Raw genomic sequence first — 26,418 nt, 5'->3', positions numbered from 1 at the left:
ACCTCCATACTAGCCTGTAAATTAGTGGTTGTACTAATTTACAATCCCAGTAACAGGGTACAAATGTTCCTTTCTCCCCACATCCTCACCAGCATTTATTAGTTTTACTCAGCCATAAAAAATGAAACTATAGCATTTGCAGGAAAAATGGACAGAACTGGAGATAAATAAGTAAGATAAGCCAAAATCAGAAAGTGAAAGGCCATATGTTTTCTTTCACATGTGGAAACTAGAGAGGAAAAAAGGAAAGAAAAATTAACTCAGGAAAATAGAAGATCAGTAGAGTAGAAAAAGGGACAAAACAAGGGAAAAGGAAGATACAGGGGATGAAATAAACCAAGTTATGCTCTGTGCATGTACAAATATACCACAATGAAATCCAATTATAATGCATAATAATGCACCAACAAAAACTTAAAATAAATAAATATAAATAGCTAAATAAAAAAGAAGGGATGGAAGCATAACTCAGACAAACTAGCATTTGTCCCTAGTGTGTGTGAGGCCCTGGGTTCAATCCCCAATACTACAAAAAAAAATTACTGAATTGATACAAAAGTTAGTGAATTACTCAAACTGACAATTTTGAAACTGATGGGGTTTTGCTTTGAAGTTACATCAATTCTAAAATAAAGTAATAACTAAATTTGACAATGTGGATGTAAATATTTTTAAAAAGAAAAGAAAATTATCAACTCAGAAGTAGTTCTCTCAACTCAATTATTGGAAAACTTTAAAGTATGTCAGAAATAAATTGGGTATGTAAAACTACTTTTTATTTTTCTTTCTTTTTTTTTTTTTTTTTGAGTTTTAGAGTTATACATAGTAGTTGGGTTCATCCCGACAACTCATACATGCATGGAAACCAATTTCAAGTTCTTAATTTCCCCCATTTTCCCTCCCCCTTTTCCCTCCCCTCTCCCATTCTCCTTCCTCTACTCAACTAGACTTCCTTTCAATCATCTATTACTTTATATTTCATTGGTTCTTTATGTTATCCTTTCCTTCCCTCTCCCTTTCCTTTATTTTACATATGAAAGAAACATTCAACCTTTGAATTTCTGTGTTGGACTTATTTCACTTAGCATGATATTATTCATTTCCATCCATTTACCAGAAAATGCCATAATTTCATTCTTTTTTATGGCTAAGTAGAACTTCATTTTGTGTGTGTGTGTGTGTGTGCGTGTGTGTCACAATTTCTTAATCCATTCATCTACTGACGAGCATCTGAGTTGATTCCATAATTTAGCTATTGTGAACTGGGCTGCTATAAACATTGAGATGACTATTTCAAGTATAGCAATTTTAGATCTTTGGGGAAAATACCAAGGAGTAGAATAGCTGGGTCATATGGTGGTTCCATCCCCAGTTTTTTAAGAAATCTCCATAATCCAGAGTGATTGTACTAGTCTGCAATTCCACCAATAATATACAAGTGTACCTTTCCCCCCACAACCTCACCAGCATTATTATTGTTTATATTCTTGATCATTGCCATTCTGACTAGAGTTAGATGAAATTTCAGTGTAGTTTTGATTTGCATGTCTCTGCTTGTTAGAGATATTGAATATTTTCCCTATATTTGTTGGCCATTGTGTTTCTTCTTTTGAGAAGTGTCTATTTAGTTCTTTTGCCCATTTATTAACTGGGTTTGAAACAACTTTTTCAACTATGTATTGTGTGAAATATAAATACAGATCTAGTTTTTCTGATCAAATTTGTAGCTTGAATTAAAATTAAAATTGAATTAAAATTAAAATGTTGCAAGTTTATTCATACCGAATTCAGGAGATTTCATATGAAAAAATGCAAAATACGTAATTAATAAATTTTATATTCCTTATATGTTAAAATGATACTGTTTTGGAGATATTTGGTTAAATAAGATATATTATTAAAACAAAATAAGGGTATCATTAATAAAATGAAAAGACAAGCCCCTGAGAGAAAATATTTGAAAATTATGTTATGTGGTAAATACAAAAGTATATAAAGTTTTATAATGTAATAAAAAGACAATGATTAAAATAAGGCAAAAGACCTGAATAGACATTTAGGAAAAAAGATATGCAAATGGTTAATAAACACATGAAAATATTCACATCATTATTAATCATTAGGAAAATGCAAATTAAAACCACAATGAGGTACCACTATACAGTCACTACAATGGCTATCATCCAAAAATCTGACAATACCAAGTGCTGTCAAGGGTGTTAAGAAGTAAAGCCTTCATACACTGCTGAGGAACATGTAAAATGGAACAACTACTTTGGAAAGCACTCTGGAAGTTTTTTACAAAAAAAAAAAAAAAACTTACTGTACAACTCAATAAATCCACTCCTAGGAATCTACCCAGGAAAAATGAAACATATCCACATGAAGATTCATACATGAATGCTCATAATGGCATTGTGCATTATAGCCCAAACTGGAAACAACTCAAATGTCCATCAACTGGTAAATGGATAAACAAAAGTGGTAGATTCACAAAATGGAATAATATTCAGCAATAAAAAGAAACAAATTATTGACAAATTCTAGATTGGGATAACCTCAACATTAGGCTAAGTAAAAGAAGCCAAACACAAAGGATTATGTATTATATGAATCCATTTATGTAAAATTTCTAGAAAAGGCAAATCATTAAAGACAGAATCATATCAGAAGTTTCCTAGGATTAGTACAGGACTACAGAGTGATTACAAACAGGCATAAGAATGTTATAAAACGATATGTTTCATGGAAACAATTCAACTATACACTTAAGATGGGTAAACTTTTTGGTATTATGTTGTACCTCAAAAAAACTGTTTAAACAAAAACAAAATAATATATTCATATAAGCACTATCCACAATAGTCAAAAGATAGAAACAACCCAAGAGTCCATCAACAAAAAAAACTGATAAACCAAACGTGGTATATATAGTCAACAGAACATTATTCGGCCTTATATGGAAAGACATTCTGACACATGCTGCAGCATGAATGAATGACATTGAAAACATTATGCTAAATTAAGTAATCCAGTCATGCACACACACACACACACAAAAAAAAAAACTATGATTCTACTTATATGAGGTTCATAGAGGAGGTTCAATTTATACAGAAAGTAAAATGGTAGTTGTCAGGGGTTGGGGTGGGGCACAGGAGTGTTATGTTATTGGGTACAGAGTTCAGTTTTGCATGATAAAAATAATTCTAAAGATGGATGATGTTATGATCACACAATGTTATGAATCTATTTAATAACACTGAACCATATACCTAAAAATGGTTAAGATAGTAAATTTCACTATATACATTTTACCATAATTTTTAAAAAATTAAATAAAAAAAATAATAGAACTACATGGCTTTTCAAATATTAAAACAAGCTGCAACCCAGCACAGTGGTGCATGCCTGGAACCGCAGATATTCCAGAAGCTGAGGCAAGCTGATCACAAATTGAAGGCCAATCTCAGCAATTTAGCAAGATCCTGTCTCAATATAAAACATAAAAAAGAATGGGGATACAGCTCAGTGAGTAAAGCACTCCTGGGTTCAATCCCCAGTTAAGTCAGATATGGTGGCATGCATTTGGAGTCTCAGTTACTCAGGAGGCTGAGTATTGCTTGAGCCCAGAAGTTCAAGACCAGTCAGGGCAACATAACAAGAAACTGCCTCAAAAAAATAAAATAAAACAAATCATCTTCAACCTTGGAACCACAATACCATTGTTACACAGTGCACATTCTGTTTTCTCTTCAGAGTATATGAAATTAGCTATTGCCACTTTGAAATAATATTTTATGCTGCTATTGCAGTACTGAATCCAGAAAAATGAGATTCAGGCTTGAGAGAAAATGTGTTTGTTGACTGCCCTCACACAAACTGACAGAGGTTGAGACTAAAACCACTCCATTCTCTCCAGGCCTCAATGAAGCCACTCTGACAACTGCAGGATGTGGGAGATCCTGAGGAAGCCTCAGACCACTAAAAGATTCACAGACCTCTGGAATAATCCAGAGCTCCTGCAGGCCTGCCGCAGTCTGGCTGGGCACAGATGCCGCAGTCTGGCTGGGCACACAATCACGAGCCACCACACAGCTTGTAGATTCAAACAGCAACTCTTTATTCCTGAACTGTCACCGGCACTTTACAAACACGTTGTGGGGAAATCCACGTTCTCTGCCCAAATTCACCTTCTCTGGGCTTCTGTCTCCCAAAAAATACTGTCTGAATCCCGTGAGAACTCAAGGGGAACTCAGGCAGCAGGATATGCCCTATTCCCAGCAGGAATAATCTTAAACCTTAAACCTGGAACCTAAACCAGGAACGCCCTAAACCCGATTATCTTAAACCCTTAAACCGGGAACACCCTAATCCGCCTTGGTCCTTGAGCAAGGTCACCTACATTCAATGTCACTGCAACATGGGGTACGCTGGCAAGGAAATTGTCATACCTACTTGGCTAATGGCTCCCAGCACAGGCCCACACTCAAGTCCTCATTATATACCCTTCTCCTCCATCTAGTTGCCCTGTCTTTGAATTTCTCCAGTTTCCCAGTCTCTAATTCCTAATAATTTCTCATTCCTTTCTCTTTCTCTTTAGGTCACTAAGTTTACCTACTTTGGTTTTGAAATTTCTCTAAATTTGTCTCCTTCCTTTCAGCTCCAATTATTACTGTCTACTTCATATCTGGATGATTAAGAGAGTCCAGCACAGTATCCATAAATCCAGATCAATGGATCCCTGAGGCATTCATCATAACATCTTTAGAAAAAAATCATTTTTACATAGTTTGAATTACAAAGTGTTCCAAGCAGAGAGATGTACAAAGAATGCCCAATGCATGCATATACCCTCATACTCAGCTATTCCCTTACAAAATATTTTGCCATATATGCTTCAAGTTTGTTTAAAGAAATAAAGTAGTCCAGAAACATTTGAAGTCTTCTGTTTACCTCTCTAGTTTTGTTCTTTTGTTTGGTTGCAGAACTGAGAATCAAACACAGGGCCTCATGCCTGCTAGGCAAACTGCTATACTACTAAGCTACACCCCCATCCCAACTCTGCTTACCTCTGCAATGACAGTCTACCTTCCTTTCTCTACACTCAAAAAGATAACCACCATCCCAAGTTCTTCAATTAGTATACTCATATATCAAATAGTATACTTATATATCTACATTATCTTTCTAGCTTTAGCTACTCGGAGTTCTTTCAGATTGGTTTCTGTGACCTTTAACATGTATCTTTTTTTTTCTCTCTTTTTTTTTAGTATACTGGGGATTGAATCCAGAGGCACTTGACAACAGCGGTGCATCTCAGATCTATTTCATTTTATTTTATCTTATCTCATTTTAGACAGAGTCTTGCTAAGTTGCCAAGGTTGGCCTCAAACTTGCAATCTTCCTGCCTCTACCTTCCAAGTAGCTGGAATTATAGCCATGCACCACTGTGCCTGCCCTTCATTTTAATTTGTAAAGCACTTCCTGGCACTACAAATGTCTCAGGCTTATCTTGTATTTTCTCAGTCCACCCTAGAATCATCCACTTCTCTAAGAATGGTTTCTTTTGTTGGAGAATGGTATATAGTAAACAAGATCTAGGGAAAACATGTATTCACTGCTATTACAATTGTCATTACCTCTAGGACTCTCGAATAGAGACAGCTAAAAAAGGTTTATATGTTTACTAAATGATACCTACATGCATCTATGTATGCATAGATACACATATGTATGTATCTGTACCTCTGAATCAATGTATCTTTATATCTACTAAAATAAAAAAAAACATAATGCCTCTAACTCCAATTAATTACTAACAGGTTCATTCAAGCCTTACTATTAGCTTATTTGTAATTTCTTCTTCTGGAAATGAGAGACCTAGTTCTCATCAACTGTATTTGCTTATTTATTCAACAGCAGTATACATGGGAAATAGTTTTAGAATTGCTAACCCATACTCCCCAAGAAATAAATTTACCAACTATAGTACAGAATTTTTGTATCATATAAAATATCCAGTCAAAATAGTTACTTAAGTAACATCCTTTCTTCTCCAAGCTTTTAATGTGGTTGTGTTGGTGATCACAATATGATTAGATTCATTTATCAAATCTGTAGTTCACTTTGGGTTCCTCAACTTCCACAAAAGCATTTGGTATTTTCAGTTTTGCTTATTTGTTAGACATTCTAATAGATTTGTAGTGGTATCTCATTGTAGATTTAATTTCCATGTTCATAATGACAATAATGTTAAGCATTATTTTCATGTATATATTTTCCCATCCATATACATTATTTGGTAAATTATCTGTTCATACCTCTTGTTCATTTTTATTTTGTTATTTATGTTCTAATCTTTTCAATTTTAAAAGTTCTTCATGTGTTCTAGACACAAATCCCTTATCAGTTTGTGATTTTTCAATATTCATTCCCAGTCTGTGACTACAACTTTTCATTCTCTTAAGAAGTCTTTTTGGCAGAACAATTTTTTTAAAGTCTAAGTCTAATTTATCAATGTCTTATTTCATAGATCATATTTTTCTTTTTTTATTTGTTCTACTTAGTTGTACATAACATCAGAATGCATTTCAATTCATCATAAGCAAATAGAACACAACATTTCAATTCTCTTCTTGTACAGGATGTAGAGACACACCATTCGTGCAATCATACATGTACCTAGGGTAATGATGTCCATCTCATTCCACCATCTTTCCTACCCCCATAACTCCTCCCTCCCCTCCCCTTTACCAATCCAAAGTTCCCCCATTCTTCCCATCCCCTTTCATCATAGATCAGCATTCTTAATCCGAGAAAATATTCGGCCTTCAGTTTTTGAGGATTGTCTTATTTCACTTAGCACAATATTCTCCACCTCCATCCATTTACCTGCAAATGCCATAATTTTCTTCTCTTTAAATGCTGAATAATATTCCATTGTGTATATATACCACAGTTTCTTTATCCATCCATCTATCAATGGGCATCTAGATTGATTCCACAGTTTAGCTATTGTGAATTCAGCTACTATAAACATTGGTGTGGTATGTCACTACAGTATGCTGATTTTAAGTCCTTTGGGTACAGATCAAGGAGTAGGATAGCTGGATCAAATTCTGGTTCCATTCCAAGTTTTCTAAGGAATCTCCACACTGCTTTCCATATTGGCTGCACCAATTTGTAGTCCCACCAGCAATGTATGAGTGTGCCTTTTTCCCCTCATCTTCTCCAACACTTATTACTGCTTGTATTCTTGATAACTGCCATTCTGACTAGGGTAAGATGAAATAATAGCATAGTTTTGATTTGCATTTATCCAATTACTAATGATGTTGAACACTTTTTAATATATTTGTTGATTGCTTATATATCTTCTTCTGAGAAGTGTCTGTTCAGTTCCTTAGCCCATTTAGCCCATTTATTGATTGGATTTTTTTGGCATTACGTTTTTTGAGTTCTTTTTTTTGGGGGGGTGTATATAGCATATTTTTTAAATTTATATATGACAGCAGAATGCATTACAATTCTTATTACATATATAGAGCACAATTTTTCATATCTCTGGTTGTATACATAGTATATTCACACAAATTTGCGTCTTCATACCTGTACTTTGGATAATAATGATCATCACATTCCACCATCATTAATTACCCCATGCCCCCTCCCTTCCCCTCCAACCCTTCTGCCCTATCTATAGTTCGTCTATTCCTCCCATGTTCCCTCTCCCTATCCCATTATGAATCAGCCCTTATATCAGAGAAAACATTCGGCATTTGGTTTTTTGGGATTAGCTTACTTCACTTAGCATTATCTTCTCTAACTCCATCCATTTACCTGCAAATGCCATGATTATTATTGAGATATTGCTTGTATTCCTGGTCATTTTTGGTTTATTTTTGGTTTTTAACTTGACTTGTTTTCTCCTTTGATTGGATTCTCCTTTAGTGTAGTTCCTCTCTTTGCTGATTTTCATTGTTGTTCTTCATTTTCTCCCCATGGAATATTTTGCAGAGGATATTCTGTAGTGTGGGCTTTCTCATTGTAAATTCTTTTAATTTGTGTTTATCGTGGAAGGTTTTTATTTCATCATCAAATCTGAAGCTTAATTTTGCTGGATATAAGATGCTTGATTGGCATCTATCTTCTTTCAGACTTTGGTATATGTTGTTCACTTTCAGTCTATGGATATCTTGGCCTGAGAAGATATAAGACAACATATAGTTGTCTTATTTCCTAGTACATTCTGCCAGCTGATGTCTTTTAATTGAAGAGTTGAGACCATTTATAATCATTGTATTCTAGAGGTGTTTGTTATTTCCTGTCATTTTGGTTTATTTCTAACATTTAATTAGATCCTAAATCTCATTTGCTTATCTACTCTTCTAATGAGATTTATGCTTTCCCAAGCTCTGCTCTTTGTTTTTATATTCTGTGTATAGTATTCCCTTAAGTATCCTTTGCAATGCTAGCTCACTGTTCATGATTTTCTTGAGTTATGTATATAAAATGTTCATCTCATTCACAAGGTTGGGAAATTTTTCTACTATTTCAGTGAAAAGTGATCATTGTTATTAGATCAATTCCCTCCTAGATTCCATTGATTCTTATTAGTTTCCTAATGTTGCCCCAGAATTTCTGTACATTCTGAAAATGATTTTTTTTCTTTATTGCTGAGCATTCAAGCTCATATACTTTTCTTTAAGGACTAAAATTCTCTCTTCTTCATGATCTAATATATTGGTGAGACTTTCAACTGAATTTTTTATTTTATTTATTCAGTCTTTTATTTCCAGGATTTCTATTTGGTTCTTTTTTAGAATCTCTCTTAATTGCAATATTCTTTCACATCCTGCAACTTTCTCTTATTCTTAGTTCATTCCTTAGATCTTCTATTAGTTGGCTGATCATCATAAAAATCAACTTTTATAATTTTCTTAGGTTTCATCCACATCAATATCTGTAGATTAACTTACAGGAGGTTATAAATTTTTAGAGGTGTCTTGTTGGTCTGTTTCCTCATATTTTGGAGGGGGTCTATATCTGCATGTCTGTTGAGATGAATTTCTTCTCCTCTTTTTTTTTATTTGGGAAGTATTTATTTCATTACATTGCTTAGGAAGGCATTTTGTAGTACATTTCTATAACACATGCTCATAGGGCTATTCCCTGCATTTTCATGTTGTATCATTGACAATCATTAACCCTAACCCTAACCCTACTAACTATTGAGGTCCCTTAATAAGTAGTTGTCTCTTATAATATAAGTCCTGGGATGAAGATATATATTAGCTTCAACATATCTGACCAATGTAATCAAATTGTTAATTTTGACTATCAGTGTCACTTTGAAAGGAATGACTAACCACCAGTAAGGATAATAATTTAAGAGCAACCATACATCAACATATACTATAAAAGTTATCACTAATGATCTTTACAACTCTATTAACCAAAGAGATATGTGAGAAATAATATGGAATGAAAGATTAATGATAGTATGCTAAATTGAATTGGAATAATGGATAAAAATAAAGAAAAAATAAAGGAAAAGGGTCACAGAAAGATGAGAGAAGCTAAAATGAGGAAAGTATAAAGAATGAATGAGAAGGGAACAGAGGAGATGGAAGAGAAGAAAAGAGGTACTGAGAAAGGAATTAATTGCTTGATCAAACATAAAATTAGATAAACTATGATAAACTTTGGGAAGACACTGAAAATCAAGCAGTTAATATCAAGCAGTTAATGCAATAGCTGTCATACAGAGATTTCATTTTCTTCTTGCTGAGGTTTTTTGAAATGGAGACCTTTTTTCCCAAGAGTGCAATTTTAAAATCTTTCAACCGTGAGAATGTTTGTGTATAAATTATCATGCTATTTATTCTCAGCTCTGACCCAAATTAGCCAAACTTGTTAGGGGAATCTGAATGGTGAATTCCACCCTGTCCTTGTCTGGTAGCCTCTAGTGAGGGAGTGTTGATTCATTCAAAGTAGCCTTTACCCTCTATATGACTTTGTGATTGTGTGTGGGAGTGGGAGCATAAGTTTGGTAGGGCTGCTGGTCAGCCTTCGCTGGCTCCACCTGTAGACCAATCTGAATCAAGTCTTCAGAGAACCTCAAGTCTGTGTGCTGTAGGGAGGTTTGTGGAACATATCAATCTATCCTCCAGTTTCTTCTGGGCATGGGGGAGGTGATGCACAGAGTTCACTGCTTTCCACCTGACTCTGATCTGTCCAGTTCTACCCCACTCCAACAGCCATGCTCTTTATCCCAAAGATCAGATCACCATTTTCCAATAAAAGTGTCCTGTCCAACTTTAATCTCAGTTCTGAAGACTGATAAGAACGGCAACTGCCATGATCACCCTGAGTTTCTCCCCAGTCTGTGTTGCAGTCTCACTCCTATACCCAGAATGACTCACAGAGTATCCACAAATCTAGTGAAAAGTAGATTATAAGTGGCAATTTGGTCTGGGGTATTTAAAAATCTCAGTGTACCAATAATAAGACAAAAAAGAAAAAGGAAAAAAGTGAAATATTAAAAACAAAGGTAAACTGCAGGGATTCCTAGTTGCCCACTTGGGAAGTGAAGGCACAGAGAACTGTAAACTTTTGGTAGAGACTTTCTATCAGGTTAGGGAACTTCCTTACTCTTCCGATGTGGTGAACTTTATCAAATGCTTTCTCTATATCTATTAAGATGGTCTGCTTGTTAAATACATTACAAACACACAAACATACATACACCTAGCTTTTAGGAGATTTAACTGTATTCAATTTATAAATTAAGTTGGAAAGAATTTCAAGATACTTAGTCTTTCTATCCATGACATGATGTATCTCTAAGTAAGTGTTCTTTTTATGTTATTCAACAAAGTTTTGCAATTTCCACTATTAAAACTTGGTGCAATTTTTGTTAGATTTATTCATGTGCACTTTGGCTTTTGCTCCCTTTATAAATGGTATAACTTTTATAATAAATGATCTAAATTTCTGTCCCTACTTAACAAAAAAATCAACTAACTTGGGTATATGGAGATGGAATCCAGCAATCTTGGTAAACTCTGATTTCCAGCTATTTGTCTCTAAATGTTCATAAATTCACTGTGGGGAGGGAACATATTTTTGTTGTTTTCTGGGGGTTTGGGGGTACTGCAGATTTAACCCAGGGGCACTTTACCACTGAACTACATACCCAGCCCTTTTTGGTTTTTATTTTGTTTTTAAAGACAGGATCTCACTAAGTTGCTTAGGGCCTCATTAAGTTGCTGAGGCTAGCCTTGAACTTGCAATCTTCTTCTCTCAGCCTCCCAAATTGCTAGGATTACAGGCATGATCCAGGCAATATATCTGGCTAACAATAACAATTTGGTTTTTTCCTTGTATATTTTTATACATTTTATTTACTTTTCTTATTTCTTGGAAGACATAGAACCCTAATCTTACAATCAGAGACACCAACTACTTTTGTCTCAGATTATCTATTGAGTTATATCTGCATAGTAAACAGCCTTTCAAGATAAACATATTGTCTCCCTCCAGGAAAATGGTAGTAGACGTGCTTACTGTCCAATACAATACAGATAAGTTTCCCTTAAAGGAAAAGTCTGTTTACTACCCATTATGAAATATTTGTATTCTCTAAACCCAGGTTCTCTTCCTGTAATACAATCCATTGCAGCAATTATTTGAATATCTGATGCCCCCAACTCATGCTGAAATTCAACTGCCATTCTGATGGTATTTGGAAGTGAGACCTTTAAAAGACATATAGGTTACAAAGGCACCACCCTCGTGAATCAACTAATGGTATTATCACAGGAGTGAGTTTACTCCCTCTCTAACCCTCTATTTGCCCTTCCACCATAAGATGACTTCCACCATGTTCTCATTCAGCAAAAAGGTCTTTACCAGAGGCTGGTACATTGATTTGAACGTTCCAGCCTCCAAATCTGTTAACAAACAAATTTCTGTTCATTAAAATTACCAAGCTTATGGTGTTGTTATAGCAGCACAAAATGGACTAAGACAATCACCTAGCCTCTTCTTGTTGCACTGTGGGAACTGGAACTCAAGAAACCAGTGCACAACAAATGCTGATACTCTGATCTTTGCTCTTGTGAAAATAAATTATTTTTTCTCTGACATAGGAGTCTCATCTCTCTTGCCAACACACATGAAATTCTGGCAAGTTATCTCTGTTAGCTTATAAGTAAGGTAAAATTTCAGACCCTTCACAACTGATAGCATTTTTGTGCAGGCTAGAATCTCCAACTAAAAATAACCTGAAGTCATCATTGGCTTCATCCTGATTATAAATAGAATGCTTATAACATTTTACAACTAAATTATTAAGTTCCCAGGTAGATACCTTATCTCAGGTTGAGAGTGATATAATAAATTGTTTTAGTGGCCTAAGAGTTGTAGCTTTCCAAAGTGCCTCTCCTTAGAATCAAATGGAAGAAGGAATCTTTATGAGGGACTTACTGGAATTTCAGGCAATTCAGCTCTTCATTATTCCCTGTCCTACAGGATATTTGACATTCTTGGCCTCTGTTATGCTTTAGATCTATAATGACCTCCAAAGAAGGCCCATGTGTTGAAGACTTGGTCCCCAAAGCAGCAATGTTCAAAAGGTGCAGCTTTTAGTAAGTTATTGAATCATGAGGGGTCTAACCTCATCGATAGTTAAATGGATTATTGAGAGATGGTGGAAACTATAGGAAGTGAGACCTAATTGAAGGGAATGGTTCTTTGGGAACATGCCATTGAAGAATATATCTTATCCCCAAATCTGTCTGTGTGGCTCACACGTTTTTGCTCACACATGTGAGTGTGTGCTCTGTGAGATGAACTGTTTTTCTCCACCATGCCCTACCACAACCCAAACCATGATATTCTGCCATAGGCCTAAAAGCAATGGAATCAGTCAAATATGAACCTAGGGAACCATGAGCCAAAATAAACATTCCTCTTTAAAGTTGCTTTTCTCAAGTATTTTGTCACCATGACAAAAAAAGCTGACCAAGACAGCCCCCACCAACCCAATACCAACAGTATCCTCCGTCTTAATGTTTGAAAACTCCCCAATTTTTTCAAATGTTCTCTAGAACACAGGCAGGCAGACATTTTTCTACAAGAGTCAGACAGTAGATGTTTTAGATATTTTAGGCCCTCAACTCTCTGTTTACAATAACTGAGCTCTGCTATTGATATGCAAAAGCAGCCACAGATGATATATAAGTAAACAGGCATGGTTGCATTCTAATAAAGCTTTTTACAAACAGGTGGTGACAAAATTTGGTCTTCAAGTTATACTTTGCTGATTCCCCTACTAGACTAAAAAGTAGGTAGTAAAATATATTTATATTTCACAAATAAAAAACTGGGACCAGGGATGAAGAGCTCTGCCTGAGGTTTCATTGCTTTTGTACCAAAGATTGGAATCCAAGCTTCCTGACTGCTGGTGCTCTTCCCATTACATCACCCAGAAGAACAAATGACACTCTGGCAGGATCTGCCTCAGCAAGTATTTTTATCCACTTTAACTAAATGTATGCAAATATATATGAATACTTGGCAGATGTCCATGAATATTCAAGTCTCTGCTCCAGCTCCCTCCTCTGTGGTCTGCATTACTTCTCTAGTTTTGCATCATTCCCAGATGAAGACATCACAGTTACATCTCAAGAATGTTCATGAAAACATATAATACAATTGGGTTTGAGGCTGAACCCAGCAGCAGAGCCTTCCCACAACTAATCAGCATAAATCATTCCTCTGCTAAATATTTTGAAGGCCCTCCTCACAGTATTGACCACAGCTCTGATTTTTTCATCTGTATACCAGAACTTATACCCAATCAACTTGAAGTCTATTTTCAAGTGAAAGTTTTTTCAGAACTGAATCTAATACTAATGTAAGCAAAGGATCAGTATGTATCACATCTACTTCATTTCTTTCATCTGCAATTGCTGAGATTCCATCCACAAAGTTATTTTGTTTGGCCTGACTGATTCTTCACAATAGTGTTAAATAAAAGAATTCAGAGTAACCATAAATTACTGTCAGCACTGATATATAAAGCCTGAAGCAAAGAATTAGTTCTTAGAAGAAGACTGGGCTCAAACAAGAATACCTTACATAACCTACTTAGGCCAAAACAAGACATTTCCTGGTTCACTCAGTGTACCCAGGCCATTTTAAACCATATTTGGAAAAATTCACACATTGGGTGGAAGACTGAACTACATGAATTAAAGATCTTTCAATTCTAAGATTTACTTATTATAAATTTAGAAAAAAAAAAAGAGTGGCTGTTATAATCTGGGGAAACCCTCAAGGAAGATGAGCTCCTCCATTAAGTCTTTAATTTAGATCTGGAGAGAAAAAACAAACATATGTGAAGATATTGCTGTAACTCTGAAAGTTCACCTCCAACAGTAAAAATCACTCAAAAGTTCTTCAATTATCTCAATATCAATGGCACCCTACATAGACAATCTTTTTTTTAATTCATCTAATACATATTTTTATTTTACTAGTTCTAATCAGTTATACATGACAGTAGAAAGCTCTTCAATTCTTTGTACACAAATGGAGCAGAATTTTTCATTTCTCTGGTTGTACATGAAGTATAGTCACACCATTCATGCAATCATACATGTACCTATGATAATGACATCCATCTCATTCCATCATCTTTCCTATCCCCTTACCCCCTCCCCCATCCCCTTTGCCCAATCCAAAGTTCCTCCACTCATCCCATGCCCCATCCCTCCATTTCGGATTAGCAGCCACTTATCAGAGAAAACACTCAGCTCCTGGTTTGGGGGAATTGGCTTATTTCACTTAGCATGATATTCTCCAACTCCATTCATTTACCTGCAAATGCCATAATTTTATTCTCTTTTAATGCTGAGTAATATTCCATTGTGTATACTACATAGACAATCTTTTAAAAAATGATTTAAAATTGGCTACACCAAAACAGCAGTCATGAATGCCACTTACAGACAACAGCTTGACATCTCTGGTGACTGAGCAAGCAGTAATCCTAGATGGTAATTTTTGTTGGACTCTATATATTGAAAGTCTTTGGAAGTTAAATGAATGATAGGCATAGAAAAGAACCTTAATACATCCTTCTTGATGAAGAAGACAAGAAATATTTAGGTCCTGGATTATGAAGTAAGTATCCCTTGCCTTTGTTCTGTGCCAGAAAAAATATCCCACTTAGCCTCTTTGAGAATTGCATTTCATTCCATAGCATGGATAGACTGGCTAGGAGTAGAATGTTCATATTACTGTTTTATCAACATCTAGTTGTAAATTATACAAAGGGATATTGTCATTGAAAGCTACCAATGCCAAAGTCAACCAAAAAAAACAGAATTCTAAAAAGTTAAAACAACAGGTTTAGATTTTAGACATCTGAACTTTTGATAAAATTTGTCAAGCATTATCAGTTCCTTGACTAACCTGGAGGCAAATCAAATTTCTTCATGTGGATGGTTTTGGAGCCTCCTAGTGGCAGCCTCGGGGGACCTACAGGACAAGCTTGGACTAGGCTTTCAAGCGAAAATATTAGTTATATATGCCAGTGATCAATTCAAATAAACATATGAGCTCCTACAGTGTACTATATTAGAGGAATAAAAAGTTGAATAAACACTTGTCCCTCCTCCATGGAAATCATAGCCTCTTATGGAAACACACAAAAACAAGAATAACTCTGAAACAATGTAGCAAGTACTTATAATTGTATAAGTGGATGAAGTGGATGAAAAAAAAAGTGGATGAAGTCAGGGAATATGTAATAAAAAGGGATGACATTTTTGCCTTTAAGAGTAAATTGAAGTCCTCAGTTGTGCTTGGGAGAATTCAAACACATTAATGTGTTTTCATGACTTTGCTAATTCTGCTCCCTGCTGAGAATACTCCTTTTCCACTTGCCATCATACTTAGAATAATAAGACTACAGTATAGAAGAGTAGAAAGAAAGTTGGGGGAAAAAGGCTGAGAACAAACTTATGGTTTGAGCTTTATCCTCTAGCCTCTGAAGAGAAGTCAGAAGCTCTGAATTACAGAAGTGACCTACTGAAGGCTATTCACTAGAACAACTCTGACAGCAATCTGAGGAACATACTAGGAGATAAGGAAGCCTATTTTGTTATGATAATTCAGGAAAGCCATAGGAAGAGCTAGTACCACGACAGTGGCAAGAAAGAGGATTTTAGAAGTAAGAACAGCTATACCTGGTGACCAAACTAACATGGAGATTAGTCTCAGGAAAGAGTCAAAAATAAGTTCAAAATTTCCTTAAGATACTAGGTGAACAGTGATGCCCTTAACCAAGGCAGGTTTATCACTCATCCCTTCAACTACTGTGGTTAAGAGAAACTTCAGAAAATTTTATTTGGCTTACAAATTAAGATCTGAGATTTGTTTAATAAACACTAAAAAGTATATTTAAAACTCATAACTGAAAACAACTGTACTACAGCATCTCAAAAAGCATAGAAGAGTTATAATCACTATGAAAATAATAAGGTAGCATACCTAAGTGATAGGGAAGTGGAAACAATTCCACTTTTCACAAATGATACTCTGATCCACTCTCATTAGATAATGAAAATTTTTTAACAAAGATTAATATTTTATTTCCCTTACTTTTGTTCTTTTTTAGCTTATTTAAAATTTCCCGTCTTTCAAAGAAAATCTTGAATTCCATCTTTGCCACAAAGTCTTATTTCTTCAGACCTCATTATATCCAACATATGTGGATGCATGTGAATTCCAATACTATTTTAAAGTAATACTCTACTATTCTCCCGTTATGATTTGTTTGAGTTTTAAGGAAGTTCTGTTAAAAAATTCCAACTATATCTAAATTCCTTAAGGACTATGGCATAGACTAGTTCTGTAGCTTCTATAACTCTTACAACAGAGATACACAGAGAAGGGATGTATGGACAATACTGGTCATACTATGGGAGCAAGCCTCTCTGTTATGGTGATAACCATCATGCTATGCCCTATCTTGTAAATTTAATAAATGCACCAATACTTATGATCAGCCACGTCCAGTCTTATATTGGTAACATTTATAAATCAAGTCACAGAAATTAATATTTGTAGTAAATAAATGGATGTGTGTCATTGCTGTGTTTATGGAAACACTAGCTGTTATAGGAAGAACTGTGCCCCTTGACAAATTCATATATTGAAGCCCTAACCCCTGTACTTCAGAAGAACATGGTTGTATTTGGAAACCGAGCCACAAAGAGTTAATTAAGTTTAAATGAGGCCCTTAGGGTAAGTCTTAATCCAATTCAATCCAAATGGTTTCCTTAGAAGAAGGAAAAGATTAGGACACATGCCAAAGACACATGCACACACAGAAGAAAGACTATGTAATAAGATAATGAAAAGGTAGAAGCCATCTACAAGCCGAAGAGACAGGCTCAAAAGAAACCAAACTGACTGACACCTTGATCTTGAACTTCTAGCCTTCAGAGATCTGCAGAAGAGTCCCTTCCCATCTTTGGGTAACCTATACATGTATGTGAGAAAACTGCCAAGTTAAGGAAAAGAACTACCAGGCAGGATTAAGTAGAACAATCATCACAGTTAACACAGGACTAGGAATAGTTCATGTTCATACCACAGTACACAGTCTGGACAGCCAACTGAAAAGACCTCATAACCCACAGACATTTTTAAAGAACTGTCAGAAAATCCAGCATCTAAATACATTAAGTACAAAATGTGATATTTAATTTAAAATTACAAGCCATAAAAGCAGCAGGAAAATATTAGCCACAGAGGAGAGAAATTGAAATATAAACAGACATAGAAATGACACAAATGATGAAAGTGGTAGACAAAGATACAAAAAAAGCTATTAAAATTATATTTAATATGTATGCTCAAGAAGAAAATAAAGTACAAGAGTAAAGATGAATATTCTAAACGATATAAAAAGCTGAATTTCAAAAACAAACATAAATGAGAGAAATGAAAAGTATGCTAAATGGATTAACAACAATTTAGTTATTACAGAAGAAAATATCAATGGTGTTGAAGACATAGAAACACAAACTATCCAAAATATGAGAGAGAAATAAATACTGGAAAATCTTTAATAGAGCATCACTGAGCTATTGGACAATACTAATGGGCCTAACATACAAATAATTGGTGCCCACAACAAAAAAAAAAGGGATGGGAGAATAGAAGGAAAAGATACTTGAAAAAATATGGTCAAAACCTTCTAAATTACGTGGAAACTATAAACCCAGAGAGTCCCAGGATGAAGAAACAGAAAGAAAACAACACTGAGTCACTTCAAAATCAAACAGCTGAAAAACTAGAGATAAAGAGGAAAATATTTAAAGTAGTCAAAGTATACATTAAGTATAGAAAATATATATAAGAAGAGTAGATATTTTATTAGAACTATGCAAGTAAGAGAAGATAGGTCTATAGAGATTAACTAATAAAATGCAAAGAGAAAAAGAAGTCCAAAAACAGAACAAAATATCCCAAGGACAGACCAATATTAAATGGGATGTTAAATGCATAACTGGAACAGGCCTAAAGAAATTATGGCAGAGAATTTTTTAAAACTAATGACAGACAATAAGCCATAGCCAGATTCAATAAACTCAAATAACACTAAGCAGGATAAATACCACAACAACAATTACAACACACACACACACACACACACACACACACACACACACACACCATAGGCCTATCATAGTCAAATCCAGAAAAAAAGGAGTGTGCGGAAATGGAGTAAAAATTAAAATAAAAAATGTTAGCCCAGAATTCCATTATCCTTCAAGAGTGAAGACAAGCTTCCCCAAACAAATTCCTTGCCAACATACCTACTCTTTCAGAAATATTAAAGAAAAGATCTTCAGGCAAAAGAAATATGATGTATATCAAAAACCTAAATATGAAAGAAAATAGGGTTCATAGGGGAATAAATTAAAGTAAAACAAAGTAATTTTTCTTATTTTTAATTACTCTAAGAGATAACTGAATACAAAATAAAAACATATAGCATATGTTTAGGTGAAATTATATCAACAGCATGAGGGGTAGAAAAAGAAATAAATTTACACTATGCATTAAGCAGTAAAAACAGTATTTGAAAGTTGGCTCTGATTATTTATAAGTCCTTGGATACAAAAGGCACAAATTATTTTTTAATGATGAATTGGACATCATCAAAATTTAAAACTTTTACAGGGGTCAAGGACGACTGGGGTTGTGACTCAGTGGTAGAGAACTCACCTAGCATATGTGAGGCACTGGGTTTGATCCTTAGCACCACATAAAAAATAATAAAATAAAGGTATTGTGTCCATCTACAACTAAAAAAATTCTTTAAAAAAGAAAACAAAAAGACAAAATAGATACAAAAGAAGAAGTTATAAAATAAATATCTAATGAAGGACTTGTATCTGAAATCCATTAAAAACTTTCACAATAAGATAAACAACCCAATTTACAATTAAGAAAGGATTTGAACAGCAATTTCACCAAAGAACACAAGTAGGGGGAAATGAGTAAATAATTCAATGCTCAACATCATCAATTATTAGAAAAATGCAAATGAAAACATGAGGTACCACTGTACACTCACTAGAGTACTTTTAAAATTAAAAAGACTCTACAAAAAGCTGTGATTAGGACTGGGGTTGTGGCTCAGCGATAGATCACTCTCCTAGCCCAATCAAGGCCCTGGGTTCAAACCTCAGCACCACATAAAAATAAATAGATAAAAGTACTGTGTCCTACTACAACTAAAAAATAAATATTAAAAAAAAAAACTGTGATTAGGATGTGGAGCAATCAGAACTCTCAAATGTTGTTGGGGAAATGCAAAACCATCCAAGAACTTTGGGGTAAAGTCTATTAATTTCTTTAAAAGTTAAACATAAACCCCACCACAGAATCTAACAATTCCACTCCTGTGTATTCACCCCAAAGAAATAAAAAAACACATGTTCATGAAAAGATATGAATGTTCACAGCAGTTCTATTTGAAATAGTCAAAAACTGGAAAGAACTCAAATGTCCATCAAGTGGTAAATGAATAAGTATTTGCAGTATATCCAACAAATGAAATACTATTTAACAATAAAAAGGAACAAATTTCTGATAACTGCAACAACACTGATGAATCTCCAAAGCATCATACAAAGTGGAAAATAAAAAAAAAAAAAAAGCCCAGGAGTCAGGCAGAGGAATAACTGTGAAAAGCATAGAAGATACTTTTGAGGAATAGAAATCTTCCTGAATCATGTATCATCATGATTGAAGCAGGAGTCAACAAATGACTATATCTGTCAAAATTCACCAAAGTATATGCTTAAAATTAGGCAAATTTTACCAGAATAATGCTGACCAAAAGTGAGGAGGAGGAAGAATTTTTTTTCAAATCATTTTCAAAAGCTGTCACTTGTTCTATCTACTCACAAGGTACTTTCTCACCTAAATCTAATTGAGACACATACCAAATACACTTGAAAAAGCACAAACAGTATAATACATGGTGGGGATGGGGGAGCCCCAGACAAAAGAAAGCTTAGCAGAGCCATTGCAAAGAGACCATTTTAGAGCAAAGGTAGAACTCAAATAGAAGTTGAAAAACAGAGTCAGTCTGGATTAGAAAAAGAATCTTAGGACAAGAAAAATGATTTGTTTAAATATTTTTAGAATATTGAAATGGAAATTCATTTGCAGAGATGAGAAACTTATTTTTGGAAAAAGCCTTTGAATTTCTCGTGGACCCATATGGACTAGTTTGTGTGCTCATGACTTCTCAGGCCTGAAGAAAGCTGGAAATTCCATACTCACTTCTCTCTACAAGAATCCTATTCCCACCACATGACTTTTCCCCGTTTTAACACCACAAAGATATCTAATTAACTTCTGCCACATGCAGCTGGCACCAAAACAAACCAAGCTGTGATGTAGCTGACCCAGAATTACTGATGAATGTTCAAAATAAACATGCTTTCAGCCAATCTGGAATGGTATATTTCTAAGAGGACAGAGAACTCTTAAAGTTAATTAACTCAAAGGGACAAACTGTCCATCCAGTGGAAGTTTTTCAGTAATGAGTATCAGACCACAGATCTTCCTGCAGCTGAGCTTGTTTATCGTTCAAGGAGGCTGCTTCTGCACGTCTCATGGATATTTTCATGATTTTTGTTTTCACTGGCTTCTGGCTTCTTACAGTTATATAAACAGGCCAAAAAAGCAAAACACACATAAGAGCAATTTTAAACGAAAGATCCCACACTTCCCCCAAATGGCAGAAGCACCTACCTTTTTCCTTTTCCACATGTCAGAGCAGACAACAGAGGAGCAAAAGAGTAAGTTTGGGAGAATAGGTGAAGGCCTCATTAAAAAGCACAAACTTAATTTTTGTCATTTTGTAGTTGTATGGAAATTTTAATAAAGTGCTCTCTGTTGCAAAGTTTGATGATTCCCTTGTGTGAGCTATACAAAAATGATATCAGACCCATATCTTAACCCTAAATTATGGAAGCACCAAAGCAAAGTTCTTGAAAGAACCTACTTGACTGCATGGCACAGATAATCAATGCCATGTTAGGCAAAGGCTTTTCTGTTGTTTTATTTGCCTATATGCCTGTTTTTGTTTAAGTAGAATATTATCTTCTGAATGGGCTCTGACTGGTTGTAGGGGGCAGTACATCTCACATGGATCATTTTTGAGACAGTAGAAAGATCCTAGAACATATCACCTTCCTTTGAATTAATTGGCCACTTCTGCCTGACAGTGTTCTTGCTTCCTTAACAGAAGAGGGCCTACGAGTCAGTGAGGTCAGCTTCAGGAGCAGAAAGAGTACTTCCAATCCTGAGAACTAGCCTGGGTTGATGCTTCTGCTGCCCTACCTTCTGCTATCCTTCTGTTACCCTTCCCCCACTGTCTGTCTCCCTGTGAAGTTTTTCCAACTTTATTCAATACAGAGTCATTTGTGTCAAGGATCACTTTACAGGATAACAAGGTGGGGACTCATCTAAAAGGACACAATAACTACCATTTATTAAGTACCTACTATTCATTGGGCACTGTGCTAATACTTACATGACATAACTCTACAATAACACAACATGACAGTTTTATAGAGCAATACTTACGAGCACAGGTTCTAGAGTCAAACTACCTGAACTGGATTGTTTTTTGGTGGTGGGAGGGGAGCATCAAGAATTGAACTCGGGGGGCCCTCAGCCACTGAGCCACAGCCCCGCCCTATGTTGTATTTTATTTAGAGACAGGTCTCACTGAGTTGCTTAGCACCTCACTGTTGCTGAGGCTGGCTTTGAGCTCCCAATCCTCCTGCCTCAGCCTCCTGAACCCCTGGGATTACAGGCATGTGCTACCACGCTCAGCCTGAATTAGAGTTTTTACTTTGCTACTTATAAGCTGAATGACACTGGAAAAGCTGCATAATCTTTGTTCCTTACTTTCCACATCTATCTATAAAATGAAAATAATGAGAAAATCTATTTCATAAACTTTCTCTGAAGGTGAAATGAAATACTCAGTAAATATCAGCATATATCATTTTTGCTTTACAGGTTAAAAAAACAAACAAATTAAGGCCTAGAAAGCTTAAATGACTTGTCCAAGCTAGTTAAAATACAGCAGAGTTCAAATATAGGCCTAACCTTAAAGTCAAAGTCCTCAACTGCTATACCACTATGACCCCCCCAAAAAAAAAATCTAAGAAAAAGACTTTCTCAAAAAATGTTCTGTAGAACTCTGATTTCATGAAATCACATACTTTTATCTCTCCCTTGGAGATTTGCACTACATATTAATATATTAAAACCTCCTTGAAGAAGTCTATTTAACTTCATTTATCTCAATGTTTCACAATTTGACAGTTCCATAGATAATCAGAATTACAGAAACATCATTTGCTAAAAACTCCAAGGAGTTAATCCATCACAAGTAAAATGTGGGTAGTGTTGGCTAGGATTATGTCCAAGTGCCTAATTTCTACAATTAATATTTACACTAATCATTGCCTAAAATCCTAGTATTTTAAGAAAGAGCAAAGTTTTTAAGTTGTTTACCAGAAAAAAAATAGCCTATGGAATTCAAATTTTAAAAATAAACAGACTCAGGTACAAGAAATGACTTGGCCTATCCATTGGCATCAGAAACAAAATCTAATCTTATGACTTAAACTAACTCTGTCTTCTATAGTAGCAGTCTCCAAAATGAATTATGTGTGCACAGGGAAATCTGAAAAGGAAAAAATGTAATATCTATTTAGACGGTTTAATATGTTATAATTTCTGATTTTGCATATACATTATAATTAGTATCCAAATGTAAGCACATAATTTACAAATAAATATACAAATAAAAATTTATGAATATGCTCAAAAGGATTTCACTAACAGAAAGACATTATCAAAAAGTGTAGAGTCCAGGGCCTAGAGTTGTAACTCAGAGGTAGAGCACTTGTCTCGTTTGTGTGAGGCACTGCATTCGATTCCCAGCACCACATATAAATAAACAAATAAAATAAAGGTCCATCAACAACTAAAAAAAAAATTTTAAAGTGTAGAGTCCACTATTTCAGTCTCTAGATCTAAGAAGTAGCATGCCACTATGACAGAGGACAACAGAGGGCAGAGTAGAATAGAGTAGTTATGGTATGCCCCAGCAATGTCTTCCAAACCAAAGAATCAGATCCCCTTTTTAAAGATGAATAAAGAAAAAAGAAATTCTCATGGACTACCCTGAAGATGGAAATAAATTATTCTCATCATCATATTTCTTTAGCATTTAAAAAACATAAAAACCAGCCTTTACCTAGAGTTCTTAAGCAATTCCAAAAACCAAACAAATTTGTAAGTTCAATAGAAACAAGTTAGGGAAAAACTCATAACATTTAAATTATCAGCAGCAATTTAACATGGCAGATGGTGCCATTTTATTAATAAATCACCACTTGTAATCTAACTATGACTAAGACTTGTGACACAAGTTATGCCTGTTTCCTCATAGAAGATTGGGAAACAAAAATTATTTTTCTTAGTTCATAGGGCTATTATAACTTAATGAGCTAATATTTATAAACTGAACAGAATAGTAACTAAAACAAAGCAAGTAACCAATAAGTATTAACTTCACCATAATCATATCATCATCACCATCATCATCATCATCATCAATCTGGAGTGACCTGTATGAATCACTCAATTACTCTACTATTTTTTTCTTTATATGAACTATTTTAAACTTTCATTCCTAGAGCCTTCTCTGACATGATTTTGCCTTCATAGGCTCCAATCTAATTATACTGTCCATGTGTTAAGTCTGCCCCTGCTGTTTTCCCATGAACACGAAACAATTAAAGGAGTATAACTTGGCACCAACACAATCCCAATGCCAATAATATAGATAATAAAATCCCATAACATGAGTGTTCATTCAGATGAATCAGAATGTATAACATTAGATTATTACCAAAATGAAACACACAGTTATAAAATTCTAGTAAAAAAATCCTAGACACTTAAAAAAAAACATTCTCACACACACACAACTCTGCAGGAGTCATCAGAAAGTAAGGGATACACTGCTCTACAAATATATTAAAAGAGATGAAAATTTTGTTTTCTGGCTGAAAATGAGTTAGTTCTTCAAGTCTACTTTATACCACAAGAATATGTTCATGTTTTCTAAACATATGTTTAACATTAATTAGCATTGCATTCCATGTCTATGCACAATCTATCTTCCTTACAAGAGAAAGAGTACTAAACATGGTGTTTAAAGTACAAGTTCAAATTTCTCTCTGACTGAATTAATAGCGGTGTGAACCTGGGAATGCCATTTGATTTCTAAGTGGGTTTCTTCTTTGTTGAAATACTAAGAGAACCCACACAATAGAATTTTTTGAAGATTAGATGACACATACCTCTACATCCACAGATTGAACAAACCTCTGAGTGAAAATATTTTCAAACAATGTATCTGTGCTGAAAATATACACACTCCCTTGCCATTATTTCTTAATATAAGAATTATATACTTTTATTAGGTATTATAAGTAATCTAGAGATGATTTAAAGTATACAGGATGATGTACACAGGTTATATGTAAACATTACACTGTTTTTCTATAAGGAATTTGAGCATCTTCAAATTTTAGTATCTGCAGAAGTTCCTAAAACCAATTCCCATGGATATAGAGGAATGGATGTAAATTCAAAGTATTTAGCCAACAGTGAAATATCATGTAAAAACAATTTAGAAATACTAATGTAAAATATTAATCTGACAAAAGCAAAAAAAGATAGGACATATCCTCTTCTTAGATTCAATACTACCTAGGCATGCCACCACTAAATTATACATTTAAAATGCTCACTATTGTAAATTTTTTCCAGGTTAACAATAATTTATGGAGGCTGAAGAAATATATTTCTGGAGTAATAAAAAATAATCAAACCTTACTAATGACATCTCACATAACTCACTTATTTCTGAAACTAAGATACTTCATCATTACAAATAGGAAAAGAAGAACTCAAACTATTTCTATTTGCTGATGGCGTGATTCTTATTTAGAAGACCAGAAAATTTCTAGAACTCATAAATGAATTCCTAAAAGTAGTAGGATATAAAATTAACACCCATAAATCAATTGCATTCCTGCATGTCAGTGATGAATCAACTAAGAGAAATTAGGAAAACTATCCCATTCACAATAACCTCAAATAAATAAAATATTTGGGAATCATTCTAACAAAAGAGGTGAAGGACCTGTACAATGAAAACTACAGATCACCAAAGAAAGAAATTGAAGAAGACCTTAGAAATTGGAAAGATCTCCCCTGTTCTTGGGCAGACAAAATTAATATTGTCAAAATAACGATACTACCAAAAGTGCTATACAGATTTAATGCAATTCCTATTAAGATTCTGATGACATTCTTCATAGAAATAGAAAAAGCAGTCATGAGATTCACTTGGAAAAATAAGAGACCCAGAATAGCCAAAGCAATCCTCAGCAAGAAAAGTGAAACAGGTTGAGGTCTTCCTCCCGATGGAGCTTCTCTTGGAGCCACTCGTCACTGGAAATGCCTCATAGAGTAATTCTGTAGTTTTGCTTTACTCATAGGACTTTTTTTTTTTAGGTCCGTGGGAAAGAAGTACAAGACAAAAAGTATAAAAGACCTATTTTTTCTTTTTATCTTAGGTATCAGCATATCCCACACTTGCACTACTGAATGTGATAATAAGAATGGACATGATTTGATTTGAACTCACTGATGTTTAGAGAAGTGTCAGTACTTGAGAACCAGGCAGATCCATCTATACCCAAAGTATAAGGCTTT

General features: G+C 34.6%; 1 protein-coding gene and 1 non-coding gene across 4 annotated transcripts in view; one reads left to right on the top strand and one right to left on the bottom strand.

Moving 5' to 3' along the window:
* Hpse2 (heparanase 2 (inactive)) overlaps window positions 1-26,418 on the bottom strand; it is a 664,554-nt gene that overhangs the window by 603,066 nt on the left and 35,070 nt on the right. The window lies entirely within an intron of this gene.
* On the top strand, window positions 26,109-26,245 carry LOC114088721 (small nucleolar RNA SNORA18). Its single transcript, XR_003582041.2, has one exon. It is a non-coding gene; the product is annotated as a small nucleolar RNA SNORA18 (small nucleolar RNA).

The sequence above is a fragment of the Marmota flaviventris genome, chromosome 4 (genome assembly GCF_047511675.1).
Source record: "Marmota flaviventris isolate mMarFla1 chromosome 4, mMarFla1.hap1, whole genome shotgun sequence".
NCBI lineage: Eukaryota > Metazoa > Chordata > Mammalia > Rodentia > Sciuridae > Marmota > Marmota flaviventris.
This window is presented reverse-complemented; position numbering and strand designations above follow the sequence as displayed.